Consider the following 15,500-nt stretch of genomic DNA (forward strand, 5'->3'; position numbering starts at 1 on the left):
AATCCCACATCCATTGAGTTTTCACGCTCGAAATTTGGGTAAAACTATAGGGAGATAAGTTGAAAAAATAGTTTTTTCTTTTTTCCCTCTAAAATTTGACAATGTAATATAATCTTATTTTATTATTTCCACTATTACTTTATAATATTCCTTATGAGGTCCCCCGGATGCGGGTGTCAACTGAGATGGGACAGGCGTGGATGGATGGCCACTGGCCATCACGTGGCAGACGCGGAAAATGCAAGTAAAGGACGCAGCTGGTATAAGGTGAAGCTGCAGGGAAGAGTTAATGCCCGGCATGATAATTCGGCTTAGGCGAAGGCAGCAGTTATGGCGGGCGAGCTCCAAAGAAAAGCAGGTGAGGTTATAAGGAATGTGGCAGGGTATGAGTAGAGAATGTTCGTGGTTTCTCAGTTGCCCTATCTCTCCGTCTCCGTCGGGATATCTTCTCCGTCTGTCTGGCTCATCCCACAGTCGGTTCTGGTTGCTAGGTGTTTGGTCTGTTGGAATTTCTTCCCCTTGCCCCCTGTGAGAATGGTGAGACCTCGACATCATCTGCTTAGCCGTCGAGGCACTTCCAGAGGGGGAACCTCTCGCAGTCACGAGGCGGACAATGTTTTCCATTACTGCCATTGCAATATTGCTCGCTCCATTGGAGCTAATCCCCTCCATTCCAGTCAATTCATGGATGCAGGGGCTTCAAGCTCGACTGCCTTGCCTGCCTTCGGCTCTGCTATCTTCACTTTTAGTAGTTCCATGAATAATCCGCGGATTAGTGCGCATGTCTCAGTCTTGTTCATTGAAAATGCCCGGGAAGACGATGATTCCCTGGATGAACATGGGCAGAGGAAAACTAATAAATAGATGCACGAAGCACAGGTTCCTGAAGCTGATACAGAGTAGAAGGTTAAAGGTCCTGCCTCAGACCCAGAAAACGCAACGCAAAGCAAGCACGACCAGATGACGGGGACCGGTGAAGAGGAAGATACTTGTCCCATTGATGCTGAAAGGGAAGCCTATGGTTGGTGCCGGGTAGAGGAAGTGCAAATGGACGATTGAGGACGCCCGAGCACAAGGTTCCTTTGGCTCTTCTGTCTGGTCTTCTAGTCTCTTTTGCTGTTTGTTTTGGCTCTGTTATAGCATCAATGCTTCTGGTCTCTTTCGCTGTCTGTTTTGTTGTCTTTGTTTTTTAAACTCTGTTAATGGAATGGGTAAGGTCAGTCTCCCCTGCGTGGGATAAAATGGTTGGTGCCCCTGCGTGGGATAAAATGGTTGGTGCCCCTGCATGGGCATGCTCTTTTGGACAATTTTTCTTACATGTCTGGTGCCCCTGCGTGGGCTAGTTTCCTGGTTGGCCTCATCTGCTCTCGGGTGACATTCCCAGAGCCTGGTTCTCTCTTGATTTACCATGGTGTAATTTTTGACTCCTATACATAATATAATAGTATAGTTTTTTACCGAGAAAAAAAAATATTCCTTAGGAGGTCCATTTTAAACCTCAAAAGTACTCTAATTCCAGCATTAGCTTGAAATTCTAGTTAGAGGAAGCCATAATGATCAAAGAAACACTAAAAAATTAGTTGGAAGAAAATGCAAAATTAAAGGAAAGTTTGGAAGCAAAGATAATTTCTCTAAGAGCGGAAGTTCAAAAGAAAATCATTCCACTAAATTTTCTAAACAACACTAAAATTTTGGTTGAAATTATTAGCAATCAAAGACCATGTGAAGAAAAATATAGATTAGGATACAATACCTCCTATGATGAGAAGGACACAATCTCAATGCCAATAGGAAAAAAATAAGAGCAGAAGGGTATATAGGTGTCATCAAGGGTTCCATCAGGAAGGAAGAGTGCACACCCTCAAAAGAAAATTTTCACAATCAGAGAATGAAGAATCAACAACTTGTAATAGAGAGGACTCAAGAGAAAGCTTAAAAAAGAGTTGCACCACCAAGAAGATCTCCCACATCCAAGTACTATCATATATTTCTTGGTTATTGTTTTTCATGTACTAACTTTGGCATAAGGCTAAGGATTGTAATCCTATGACAAGAATGATTATCAAAGTCATTATCAAAACCATAGAAGCAAGTTTGTAGGAACACAAGGTAGATATCCAAATGGCTTCATCAATCAAAATTATATTTCAGTTGCTCTATCATTCAAGTATCATGTAGAATGCTTTAAATACCATAACAATGGACATATAGCTCATGACTGCAGAAGCATGATGAAGTATTCCATGAGGAAAAACATTGATATTAGGAAAAATAAATCATTGATAATAAAACAAGAGCAAGAAGAATAGGTTAATGAAGAAATCTCAAACTCCATGCTCTCATGATCTATAAAGACACAATATCATGATGAATATACATATGAAGAGGAAGATATCAAGGTTCAAGATGATGATCCTACAACACCATAGGTTCATATATCACTCTAATAAATCTAGGTTAGAGACTCCTAGTCCTTTGAATTTTAAATAGGGGGAGTCTAAGTAGTAACAATTACTGAGTTGAAGATCTATCCTTTGGGTAGTTTTTTTTGGAAGGAAAATTCATAGTGGCTTGACGAAAAAGTTGTGAAATATCTCATGGAACCATAGGCAAGCATGATAGGGAGATAATATGTCAAGGGGGGATTATTTAATGTTTTTTTATTGATGTTAGAATAAGTTGTGAGAGTGCATTATCCTTGGAAGAAACAAAGAAAATAAAGCAAGTCTTGGTATGAACACTTTAACTTGAACACCTTTAGTATACATTAGTGAATTGCATTAATTGGAATTGCCGATGGACAAGAAGCCATAAAAGAATATAAGGGGAGAAAGGCACATTCCAGGAAGACAGAGGAAGATACCCCATTGGGGGGGGGTTATCTTTTGCCATTGATATCAAAGGGGGAGACAAATTAGGAGAATAAGATAAGAAGCATGAAGCTATGGGGAGCAAAAATCACAGGAGGAGTAGGTGTGTTTGTTGGAAATAATACTGAGAGGGTTGGGGGGGGGGGTGAATCAGTATTATCAAATCAATATAACTTTTTCATTTCCATATTCAAATTCATATACACTACTTCAGTTAAGTCAAACCGCGTGTATACGCAACTATGTGTAATGCAACAAGCGTATATCTAGTAAACTTATGATTCAGTTAGTTGATCCTTAATGAGTTCATCAGAACATTATTAACCATATGAAAAGTAAATAGGAGTAGAAAAACAGAACAGATCATCACACATAAGCAACACACATGAACACCAAAATGTAAGGTGGAAACCCAATGTGGGTGAAAACCACTTGCTGCAATTCGTCTCTATCTTCTTTTAATAAGAAACTTCTTTTTACAATGGTTCTGTACTAGTGCAGTCTTATACCAGTACGCAGGCTTCTACCTGCAGAAGGCTACAACCTTCTCTCGTTCTCCAGACTCTCCTGGAAGGGAGCTACAACCCCATTTTCTCTTGTACTAGCTGATGTACTAGTACGTAGGTGCTGACCTACAGAAGGCTACAATCTTCTCTTTTCTTCCAGGGACCATGTTTCATAAATTTTCATACTGGATCCATAAATACAAAACAATCACCACTGCAATATAATCATCAACTTATACCTGCATCATCAATCTCTGAATCACCCAATATTGAATCATTGAAACCCTGTCATCAAAATACAGTTACCAGAACACAGACCAGAGCCCAGAACTCTGCAACCACCACTAGAATCAACAACAACCTGAAATATCAACTCTCATAATGTATATGCTACTTTACTGCGTCAAAACAGTGTTTACATGCACTTTCACCAGTGAGAACCCCCGTACAGATCTGAAGATAATTACTTATACCTTCACTGCAATTACCAACTTCAGATATACCCAGACCATAAGATATAACGGATAAAACATGCGTCAATATTCAGATCTATACCATATAATGATAATACATTTTAGTCTTCAAGATCCAGATTTATCAACCTTTATTAACTGCATAGTAGCCACCTTGATTCAGATCGAGCCAAGAATTACAAACCCATAACCAGTATACTAGATCTCACACTTCATTAGATATTCATCACACACACACTTGCACACATCTTGGCCTAATGATCTTCTCCTTATATAGGTTTAGGCTTCTCTCAATACCATGGTCCAAAACCATGTACAACCAATACCTTGGACCCAATACTTGGGGTTAACACTTCGGACCAAATACCATGGACCAATACCAAAATACCATGGACCAAATACCACTGACCAAATACCACTGACCAAAACTTAGTTTAGCAACATGTACGTGCCTTTCCTTCTGTGAACCTACGTGTGTATGTATACACGTCTTTTATTCTGCTCATCCGTGTGTATACACACTTTCATCAAGGTTAACCTGCGTATAACTCTCTCTTGACCTCCTACACTATGATCTGTTATCTGAGTGAGTTGCCACCAAGAACAACACCTGTATCATACCTCTAAGTGAGTTGCCATCAAGGACAACACTAGTATCATAATGCCAACAATGTTCCATTAATGCCATAGGGTGAGAATTTTTGAAATTGGTTGTCATTGATGTCAACCCATGCAATAATGAGAGGAGCCCCACATTTGATGAGGAACTCAAATGGAAAGATTAATTATTTTGAAAGTGAAACCATTTCCACATGTTATCCTTGTCATGCCAAATCTAATGGCATGTGGCACACCACATATATCCTTACAGTTGAGGATGTATGCTCCTTCAAATTTGATGCCCCAAAATGAGATACAAATAAAAGTTTGATGGTTTATCAATTGTGGGATTCAAGATTAATTAAAATTGGCATTAATATTGAAGGAAATATAAATCAATTTATTTTAACCAAATTAACCTCAAAAGAAGGATATTATTTTTAGAAGTAGGAATCTCCATGAAAGATTAAGGTCAGTCTAGAATTCATTTGGTTTTATGAGATTTTATTCAAGTCAACTCATGTTAAATTTATATCTTTAATTGAGGTCAGTTCCATAGTATGAGGGCTAGTCGACCCCTCTTCTAGACCCCTCCCCCCCTCTTATGTATATTTAGAGTTTGGCTCCATCCATAAGGATAAATTTCTCATGCATTATCTAGTAATGTCTTTTGTAATTCATCAGAGGCCTAAGTAGTCACATAAGATTCAAGAGGAGATGTGTTTGTTGAGAAGTTTTGAGCTTAAACTGGCTTTTATATATGTGAAGAACTCACTATCTTTTATTGGATAATCAAGGGATATTATAGATTAAGAAGATGTGGCTTATTTCAACCTTGTTTAAGGCATGTACTAGCTAGGGTTTCCTATGGCTTTCACACCTCTTCTCTGAGGCTCTTTGTGGAAACTTGTGGATGTTCTTTTGTGCACTATTCGAACTTATTATGGGCATACTTATACCCCCCTGAAGTAGCCACCCTAAGGGATATCTCTACTACTAGCTGGGGAATATATTCACCATCTTCAATATACCTTTTCTGAAGCACATTTTGGCAAATCCGTAGTTCTGGGTAGAGGCTTTTTTGAGCACATCCTAAGGTGAATTATGGCATATTCTTAAGGAAAATCCTTAGCACTCTTAAAGATTATCCAAGGCTCTTTTGCAATTGGGTTGATGGTGTTGGACACTGCCAACAGTAGTGGGTCTCCTCAGTATGAAGTTTCAATTAGACCTCACATTGTTTTGGATAGGAGCCCCATCCAAAACAAAGGCCTGGATGACATTTATTATTAGAGAGTTTCCTTGGTCACTGTAATTAAAATTTAATGCATAAGAGAATACAAATTTACTTTTAGATAAGCAAGTAAGTTAGCCATGTGAAGCATACAAACCCAATGCATATAAGGTACTTCCATAGACAGGAAAATAGAGAGTGAACCTTTAGAAGAAAAGTAATAGTACTATCTTAAAAAAGGCACACACAAGCATAGAAAGAATCATTAATTAATTTGTGAAATAGTTCACAAAGTAACAATGTTCATGGAATAAAGTAAGAATGCACTTCCAGCAAGATGTATACCAAATCTAGTGAATACTTCATTTTAATTAGTACATATGAACACAAACATTTATCGTAAGCATTAAAATAATAGTCTTACAATATCCAAAATACATGCATGAATGTGTGTTGGCTTTTAGAGCTTCAAAACATTAAGTGAAAGTTCCAAGATACAAAATTACAATGTTGCATCACTAACCCCAGTAGTGGAATGTTAAGCCACCACTTTCTCCTCCAAATAATGATGTTCTTTCTTATGCCTAGCTTGAAAAGCCAAGGTGAAAAGTCCACAGTCCCTTTGCTTGAGTTATGAGGGTTTATTTATAACAAATGAGGTTTCCTTTCACCTCCCATATGACTCATGACTCTTGACCTGCCATATGACTTTTGAGCTCCTACACAACCATTAGACTTCCTAGTGACTTTTCACATTCCATGTGTGACCCTTGAGCTTCCACACATTTTACATTTTCCAATTTTCAAAATTACATAATTACATTCCACAAATAATGCAGTGAAAATAGATAGAAAAAAATAAGACTCTTATGTTCATGCTTTGAGAAGCTACAATTTGGCAAATGCGACATGAGATTTCATTGTGATGTATCACTTCCAAGTTCTTCTTTTACTGATATATCTTTGATTCTTCATGATAGACTTGATATGTGCTTCATCTTCACCCTAGAAATTGTCTGGATAAGTATTTGAACCTTTTAAGTCAACATGAGCTTTCATCTCTTTTTTGGGGTCCAAGATTCCTTTACTCCTACACAATACCATCTTTTTGTCTCATCTCCACAAGTGTCCTTTGTAAAAATCTCCTCAATAACCTCCTTGGACATCATCTTTCCATGTTAGGATGATAGCACCTGCAAATGAATTTCACTCATGATAAGACAATATTAGTCCCAAATCACCTATCTTATCTTGTTTTCTCATGTAATATGCTGACTGTGATGTGACAATGTGCAAGGACTGAAAGAGAAGCATTCTTTGGTGAAATGCATAGGCTCACGAGGCAAGAGGTAAGGGTTTGGGCACTGGGAGTGCACAATGCACAATGATTGAGGAAGAGACTCTAGGTATTACACGGGTTGCCACTGAAAGGGCCAAGGGATGAGCCTATTGTCCATTAGGATTGCACAATGTGAAATGAAGGGAAGGCTCATCAAGGTTTTGCATAGAGGGAAAGTCCAAGATACAAGGGTGACAAAATTTCTCACTAAGTATGCATAGTGCACAATAATAGAAAAGGAGACTCTTGTAATTACGTGGGTTGCCATTGCAAGGGCTAAAGGAGACCTCACCATCCAATAGGAGTGTGCAATGCACGATGAATATAAGGTTGATTAAGGAATTTCATAATGGATAAGTGTAAGCAGCATGAGTTGGGTCACTGTTCTCTAGGGATGCACAATATGCAATAAAGGAGTTTGTCCTCAATATGGGTGTATTTTTAAGAGACAAAAGTCTCACCACTATGGATTGGAAGTGCTTAATGCACTCATCACTTAGTTTAAATTTAAATGTTCTCATAACTTGCGTATGATGTGACAACAAAGAAGAATCCCAAAAATTGATTGTGTGAAATCAGTGACACGAGAGAGAGAGAGAGAAAGAGAGAGAGAGTAAGAGCATAAAAATAGGACCCAAACATGATCGTACACACATACATTATCAAACACATGACAAAAATATGAAAAGTACCAAAAAAACAACATGCATACATTGAAATGACAATAAAATGACACTAATCTCCAAATGTGACAATTAGGGTGCATGTCTTTACGACACAAGTGTCAACTACAACCAAAAGGTGTATTATGCCATGGGAGTGTCCAATGCATATTCTTGTGATGGATATTATCAACTAATGCAAGAGAGTGCATTGGAGCTTAATTTAGAAGGTGTGACAAGGTGTTCTTAACAATATATGAGAAAGCAAGCAAAAGCGACACATGCAAGATAAAAATTAACACATGCAAAAACAAAAGAAAGTAAAAGAGAAACATGCAAGAATGAAAACAAGAAAAAATGACACATGCAAAGGAAAAAGAAACTGAAAGGGACAATTGAGAAACTCACCCGGAAGATGGCACATTTGCAGATAAGAGTGAGAGAATGTTCCTTGTGCTCCAAAAGTGCACACAGATCAAAAGTGAAAGATAAGTGTGAAATGAGCTATGGGCTGGTATCTTTATATAGGGAGAGTAGACATGCAATAAGGTTAGGGTTTGTGAGTGTGCTTAGCACATGTCAGGAAACTAGGAGTCGAGAGTGATTTGAATTTCAATAATAGGTTTGAAAATACTAAATTGAAGAAATACATTGTCACTATCAATAAGGAGTGCGCATAGAATATCAAGAAGGAGTGAGCAATCACTATCTACAGTTGGTTCCCTTACACTATCGATGGGAACTACACAATGACTATTGGAAAGGACTTTGTAATCACTATTGGTAAGGATTGCACAATTCATGTCAGTTAGGAGTGTGCAATCATTGTCATTATGAAGTATCCTTAGCATATGTGGGAAAGTATGCTCATGAAGACATCAAGAACTGGGCATGTGAAAGAAATTAGTTCTACACTTAGGTTTCCTAAAGGAAGACTTGAATGATTAAACAACATGAGTGATCATGACATTAATGGCTTGAAACGAAATATGGCATGATCATAAGGAGGCTCCAAAATTTGAAGGTTAACAAAATTTGGTAGGGGTATGTAGTAGCTACAACAGATTGATTTTGAGAAGACATTCTAAGGTGCTAATTTAGTGGGTTTAACCCCTAATCCAAGACCATAATTGAGGTTCACTTACATGAGTATATATAATCTGTGTTCACTATGTAAATTTGATTGATACAATCATATTTGGAGGCATATCAAAAGGGACAAGTCAAGGGCAACACAATTGAATGGCTACTCTAATCAAAGAGATCTGTTATGATATTGTTCTATGAAGGATTCTTCTAATTTGTGTATACTCCACTCTGAAGGAAACGTAGGCCTATTCTTGAGTGATAGTTTCATCCTGAAAAATTTAAGGTATGAGCTTATGTTGTTGCTAACTAATTAGATATATTTGATTGGTATAAGGAATTCATATAACATTATCCAAGCAAGTTTGATGATTGAAAAATCATGGAACATACTTTGTGATCTAGCATCATTGAGATGTAATATCTCAAGGGTTGTTGACATTACACCATTGCATGTATGATATACAATAGTGTAAGTTTCATATGATATCTATGGAAAATAGCCTTGATCATTGACATGAACTTGACGCTAAATGCTTATATTCCTATATAATTGTAATTGAGGAGATAACTACTTCAGTTCATATTGCCATAAGAATGATTGTGTCAATGTTGCTATTTATGGCAAGTTTGCATGCTAACATATGGCTAAGAGAGAATTTTGCAACTAAGGTTGATGCATTGTTAATAAATAAGAGTATCTTGAATTATTATTTATGCAGGGTTTATTTATGAGAGTATAATGCTGAGTTGTTGAGTTGAGTAAGTAGGGAGAATTGTTATTGTGGCTAATGACATTGTGTTAGTATTACAAATTGATAGAGTCAACAAATTTATTTTATGTTGTTTATATTGATATTGAGCAGAGGTGGATCTAGTCTGAAAATACATGAAACGTGGTCCACTATGGTGAATTAAAAGTATGATCCTTCAAGGCAAGTGGTGGCTTGTTGAGTAGGGTGGTAGGGTAGTGCAAGGGAAAGTTCAGAGTCTCCTTTATATTGGAGCCTGAGAAAAATTTAGGGTGGCAGGGTGGTGCTAGGGAAAGTTGGAGCTTACAGGGTACTAGAGCATCCTTTCAATTGGAGCTGATAAATCTAGGGTGTTGGAGCATCCTTTGAGTTGGGGCTAATAAACCATGGGTTTGGAGCCTCCTTCTAGTCATTTCTTGTAAACCAAGGAGTTGGAGCTTCATTCATGTTAGATACCATAAACTAAGGGGTTGGTGCATCCTTTAGTTCATGTTGTAAATATTGGAAGTTGGTGCCACCTACTGATCTAATTTTCAAGATATATATTAAAAGCGTTTAGTGGTTTTTCTCCTGGAAGGGTGTCTACCTAAAAATTATTATGTATTCTTCATGTGATGTGATGTTGATTTATGTTTTGATCTAATATTAATGATAATTAATGCTCTATTAATTTAAACTTCACTAATTGAATTGAAATATAACCTCATCATGGAAATCTTTTAAAATATCAAGGACTTAATTTTCCTTCACACACTATTGGATCATAAGATCTAGCCTAGTGTGAAAGGGATAGCCATCCACCCACGAATATCAAGCACTTCATTGAAAGTATGTTTTTTTTTTCTCTAGGAGAAAGGTGGTGTGGAACCTTTCTTGCAATAAGATAATTTGCAATATTTGCATATGAACGAGAGTGAGTAGATCAGGAAAAAAATGTCCATTTGGAAAAGATTCCTCGATAGGTGAATTACCACTATTGTTGGTAAGCCTAGAAAGGAATTTTGTGATGACATTATCCTTCCTAGGTTTATCTACAATAGTAATTTCAAATTATTGTAGCAAAAGTAGCCACCTACTAACTCTACCATTAGTAACAAGTTTATTCATTAAGAATAAAATGGAAGAGTTGTCACTATGTACAAAAACTTGATAGCCTATAATGTAGTTCCGAAATTTATTGATAATGTGTACAACAACAAGAAACTCCTTTTTAGCTACCATGTAGTTTAATTCAGTGGGGGTTAAGTTTTTGTTGAAGTAGAGGATGTCATAAGGCTTTCATTCTTCCTACTATTCCAATGCCACTCCAATAAAAATATCAGAGACATCTATAGAAATATGGAATGGAAACGTCGAATTAAGTCCTCGTCATATAGGAGCTTCAAATAAACACCTTTTTATACCAGTAAAAATATTTCTTTTTTAGTCCATATAAATTATGCGTCCTTCAAAATTGATGTGAATAATGGAGATGCAAGTATAGAACAAAATATAATAAAATGCCTTAAAATAGCTAGCATGTCCTAGGAAGTTGAACACCTCTTTTTGTGTCTTTTGAGGGGGTATTTTCAATATTACCTCAATTTTCACTAGATCAACTCATATCAATTCAAAAGTCAAATAGTGTCCAAGTACAACTCCTCCATTCATTAGCATATGGAATTTTTCCATTCCAAAAGCGAGGTGAGCTTGTATATAACTTTCTAATACCTTCTTAATATTGGCAAGAGATTTATCAAAAATATCTCTATTTGGTCTAAGGTCATCCATATAAATCTCCACACAAGCATTAAGCAAATCCAAAAAGATTACTAATACAACTTATTGGAAAGTAGCAGGTGCATTACAAAGTCCAAAAGGAAGGACTCGATATGCAAGTGTACCTTAGAGGAAAGTAAAGTGTAATTTTCCTAGTCCTTAGGAGCAATTGGATTTGATTGTATCCACTAAATTCAACAAGGAATGAAAAAAAAATTCTTGCATAACAGATTTTTCAGGGCCTAATCAACTAAAGGTAATGGGAAATGGTATTTTTGGGTGGATTTATTCATCTCTCTATAGTTAAAAAACACCCTTCGTTTCCATTATTTTTGGGAACAATGACTAGTGGGGAACCCATTGATTCCTAGATATTGGATAGATGAAGTTGGAATTTTAAAGTTTTTGGAGCTCTTCTTTGAGGATGTATTTAAAAGTTGGGCCCATTCTTCGTTGTAGTTGGTGAAAAATATGGCAGTTATCTTTGATATAAATATAATGGGTGCACAGATTAGGGTGAATTCCCTTCATATCTTGGTAAACCCAAGAAAAAGCCTCATATTTTTCTTGCAACAATTTTATCAGACATTCTGATTCTACAGGAGAAAGATTTGGATTGATATTTAGGGTCTTCATGGGCTTTATCTCAACTGGAATTTTCTTGAATTTTGAGGTAATTGGTGTCTCTTTTGTCACAACATTTCCACTAGGAATATCTTAATTTTTTCTATCCATTATAGTATTTATAAATTGAGATATTGGTTGAGTATTGGCAGAAGGATCACTAATGAAACTACTAAAGGTATTGTCCTTATTTTATCTTTAAATAAAAGGGCCTTACTAATTGTGAGGATTGGTTTTGCACCATCCTCTTATGGATTGAGTTCAACCCACATGGGGATTTCATAATCAAGGCTTAGTTTGGCTGGGGGATGGGAGACAAGGTTCTTTGTGGCATTCCCATCAAATATTGTCATAAATACTGACCTGTAATTAATGAACGCATCAATGATGGCTAACCAAGGTCTTCCCAGAATCAGGGGATGTCCCCCTAAATGAGTCCTTGGATGCAATGCTAAGAATTAGTAGGACATGGAAACTTTCAAGGACGAAAATTTGTCTTAAAGTTTATAAACCTTGGTGAATCTTACTAGTCCCCAAATTTCAAATTATAAAATGTTTGTTGGTATATTTTTAAAAACATGCAAATATATAATAGTTTTATATATAGTCTTTATACAATTTTAGCAAATTTTAAGGTAAAAGAATTTTATACTATAAAATTTGGGAAAATCATTTTTAGAAAAAAAATGGAAATTGGTGAATCATTTTTTTGGAAAAACCAAGGAAAATTAGTCCACTTGTGAATATTAGCCCCTAAAATTTTCGATGGTAGGATATTCCCAAGAATCTACATAAATGACAACATCCTCTAGGATTATTTATGGTCAGATTTTGGATTGATTAATCAATTGTAACACTGTAGGGTTTGGACTTAAGTTGGTGAATCCAAGAAACTCAAAGTTTTCTTTGGTAATTACATTTATTGCAACACCCAATTCAACCAACATGCTTGGAATAACCTTTTTTCCAATATCAACATTTATTGTTGGATTCCTAGGGTCATCATATTTTGTAGGCTAGGTCTTACTTGATATTAATTCTGATCATTTTCCTACCACACGAATACTAGAAGGATCTTGGTGTTTCCCACTAGGTCTTTTAACATAGTGTTTCACACATGCAGATCAATGTGGTGCCCACTAGTGTGGCCATTGGCACCTCAGAAGCTGCGGAGATGCTGCGTGCTAAGGACCCCCGAGCCATAGTGCTGCTAGATGGAGCATTGATGATAGTGACTGATACTAAGAGACTCGCTGTCAGCGCCCTTAAGGGCATGAGACTTAATCTCATAGCGCTTCCTAGCGAAGTACTTTACCTTTTACAGGATGGTGTGATTGCCAAGCTTCGAGCCTAGGATCACGTGCTTTGCAAGTGATCAACAAGAAAAATGGTAACAATGCTCAAATGGCTGTACAGCGTGACTCTACCATCAACCTTGTGTCTGATCTCATAGATAAGAATCAGCACCTCACTAAGGTTGTGGATGAAGCATACTGGACTTTCCCGAAGCTAGATATCCCTGAGGCTGAGCCATTCGGTGTGCAGGTTCGAAAACTTACTGTGGGAGTGTTTGACACACGCACAAAGTTGGCCAAGGTTCAACTGGAGCTAAATCTTAAGATCGTGGAGTTGCAGTTGAAGGCCTAGCCTTCAACAACACCGAAAGTCAGGGAGCAACACGCGACTGTTGTGGTAGGTGTGGTAGAAGTGGTACCAAGTGCAGTGATGGACTGCACGACACTTTTTGAGAAGTCGCTCGAGATCCTCACCAGCCTACAAGAGGAACCCAATGTACAGAGGCTGGAGATAGAAGTGCGAGAACTGCAGCAGCACTACGATGAGGTTAAGGCAACAACGCAAAATGTTGTCATCATGCAAAGGCTCATGAAGCTACAAGAGGCGAAGGCACTGAAGGAAAACGTAGACGCAACGCAACACAAGGAAGTCATGCTAAAGGATCGTTTGAAGCCTTGGTTAGATGAGGCCTATGAGATCATGACTACCATTGAAGGAAAGTTGGCCAGTCTGCAGGAGACTCAGTAGAAGCTACAAACTACTAGTGTAGGGCGAGTGACAGAACAGTCGGTTGAGGAGCTAAAGCAGGCAGTAACGCAGTGCACTGTCGAGGTAGCAGTTGTCCAGGTCTAGCTGGGAGGTCTTCGCTACAAGATCTCCACACTAGATGAGTGACTCGAGGGCAAGTCACCATGTTTTGTTTGGGGGCCTATTGGGAACAGGTCCGCTGGGGATCAATTTTGGGGTTAAACACCCAGGTTTTGGGGCAGAAGGCTTGAATTTTGTGTAAATATATGAAATGTCTTCTCATTTTGTGGTCACGGAGAGCGAAGATGTCTAAAGTTAAAAGGGTTTTCCACCCTTAGTATAGATAAGTTGTGTCGGTTTTAGAGATCTACCCATGGTCCGCAAACCATGGGATTGTATAAAAAGGGAAGTCTTAGAAGATCTAAGAAGAGAAGTATAGTAAGTAAGTTAGAAGTCAGGAGTCATTGGTAAGTTTGGGTGAGCTAAGAGCGAGAGTCTTAGCATAGGAATAGGCTCTGCAGCTAAGTGCGCAGAGGCCTAGGGTGGAAGCCCGCAGCTGAGTGCGCAGACCCCTACAGCTATGTGCGCAGGGTGGATAGAGTCTATACTAGGAAATTGAATCATAAATAAAGAGAAGTATTCTAGAATCACTGTGTTTTATGTCTATGATTATTGCATCCGATTATGATATGTTAAGTTCCGGGTTTATGTTACATTGTTAAATTGATGTGCAAATGTATCTATTTCTATCTGTTATTTGAACGCAAGTAATAATGTATGTTTACACGAGGGTAATCTTAATTACATGATAAAGTTGGCTAACCACTAAGGTAATTAGGGAAATGAGATAGTAACATAGTTATAGAGGCGCGTAAGTGGCTAAATCACTGTTTAGGGTTGTGCAAAGGACAATTAGATACCTTCGTAGAGGTTCTGAAAGACGGAAGAAGAAATACATCAATAAGCCCTAAAGGCTTATCAATTTGCATGAAGGCAGGGATTGAGGTAGAAAACCAATGTCACAACCACCTCAGGGTGCAGAAACTTGGTTCCTGCATCCCCCCATACTACTTCGGGTGAGACTTCGGTCTGCACTCTACGGACTAATGCCGAAAGGGCCAATAGTGTAGGATTTTGCTTGGCTGCCTAACACTAAACCTGGGTTAATGCCCATCAAGCCAACACATAGAGTTCCCTTAGTATATTTTCATAGATCAAAATTTCTCTAATTTCTTGTAACAATGAAATCCTAACGTACAATTTTTTCAACTCCTTTAAGAAATCAGACTTGGGGTATAAAGTAGTCTTGGATACAACCAATAACTTTAGGTAGGGTGTATTTGGAGTTGTTTCAGGAGTAATAATAACATTTTCTACTATAGAAGATTCATCATGTGTTCTTCTAGTAGTGTCAGTTACTAAAGGATTTTTGGCATGAATTTTATCAGTGACAACAACATAAGTTGTTACAAGAGTTTCAACACATTGTTGTTCTAATATCTCTGGAATCAAAGCTTGTTCCCAAGGTACGTTCTCTTTTCCATGTTCTATAA

Source organism: Pinus tabuliformis, chromosome 9, assembly GCF_031772625.1.
Source record: "Pinus tabuliformis cultivar Carrire ecotype Pingquan chromosome 9, CPIR1, whole genome shotgun sequence".
In the NCBI taxonomy this organism is placed as follows: Eukaryota; Viridiplantae; Streptophyta; class Pinopsida; order Pinales; family Pinaceae; genus Pinus; species Pinus tabuliformis.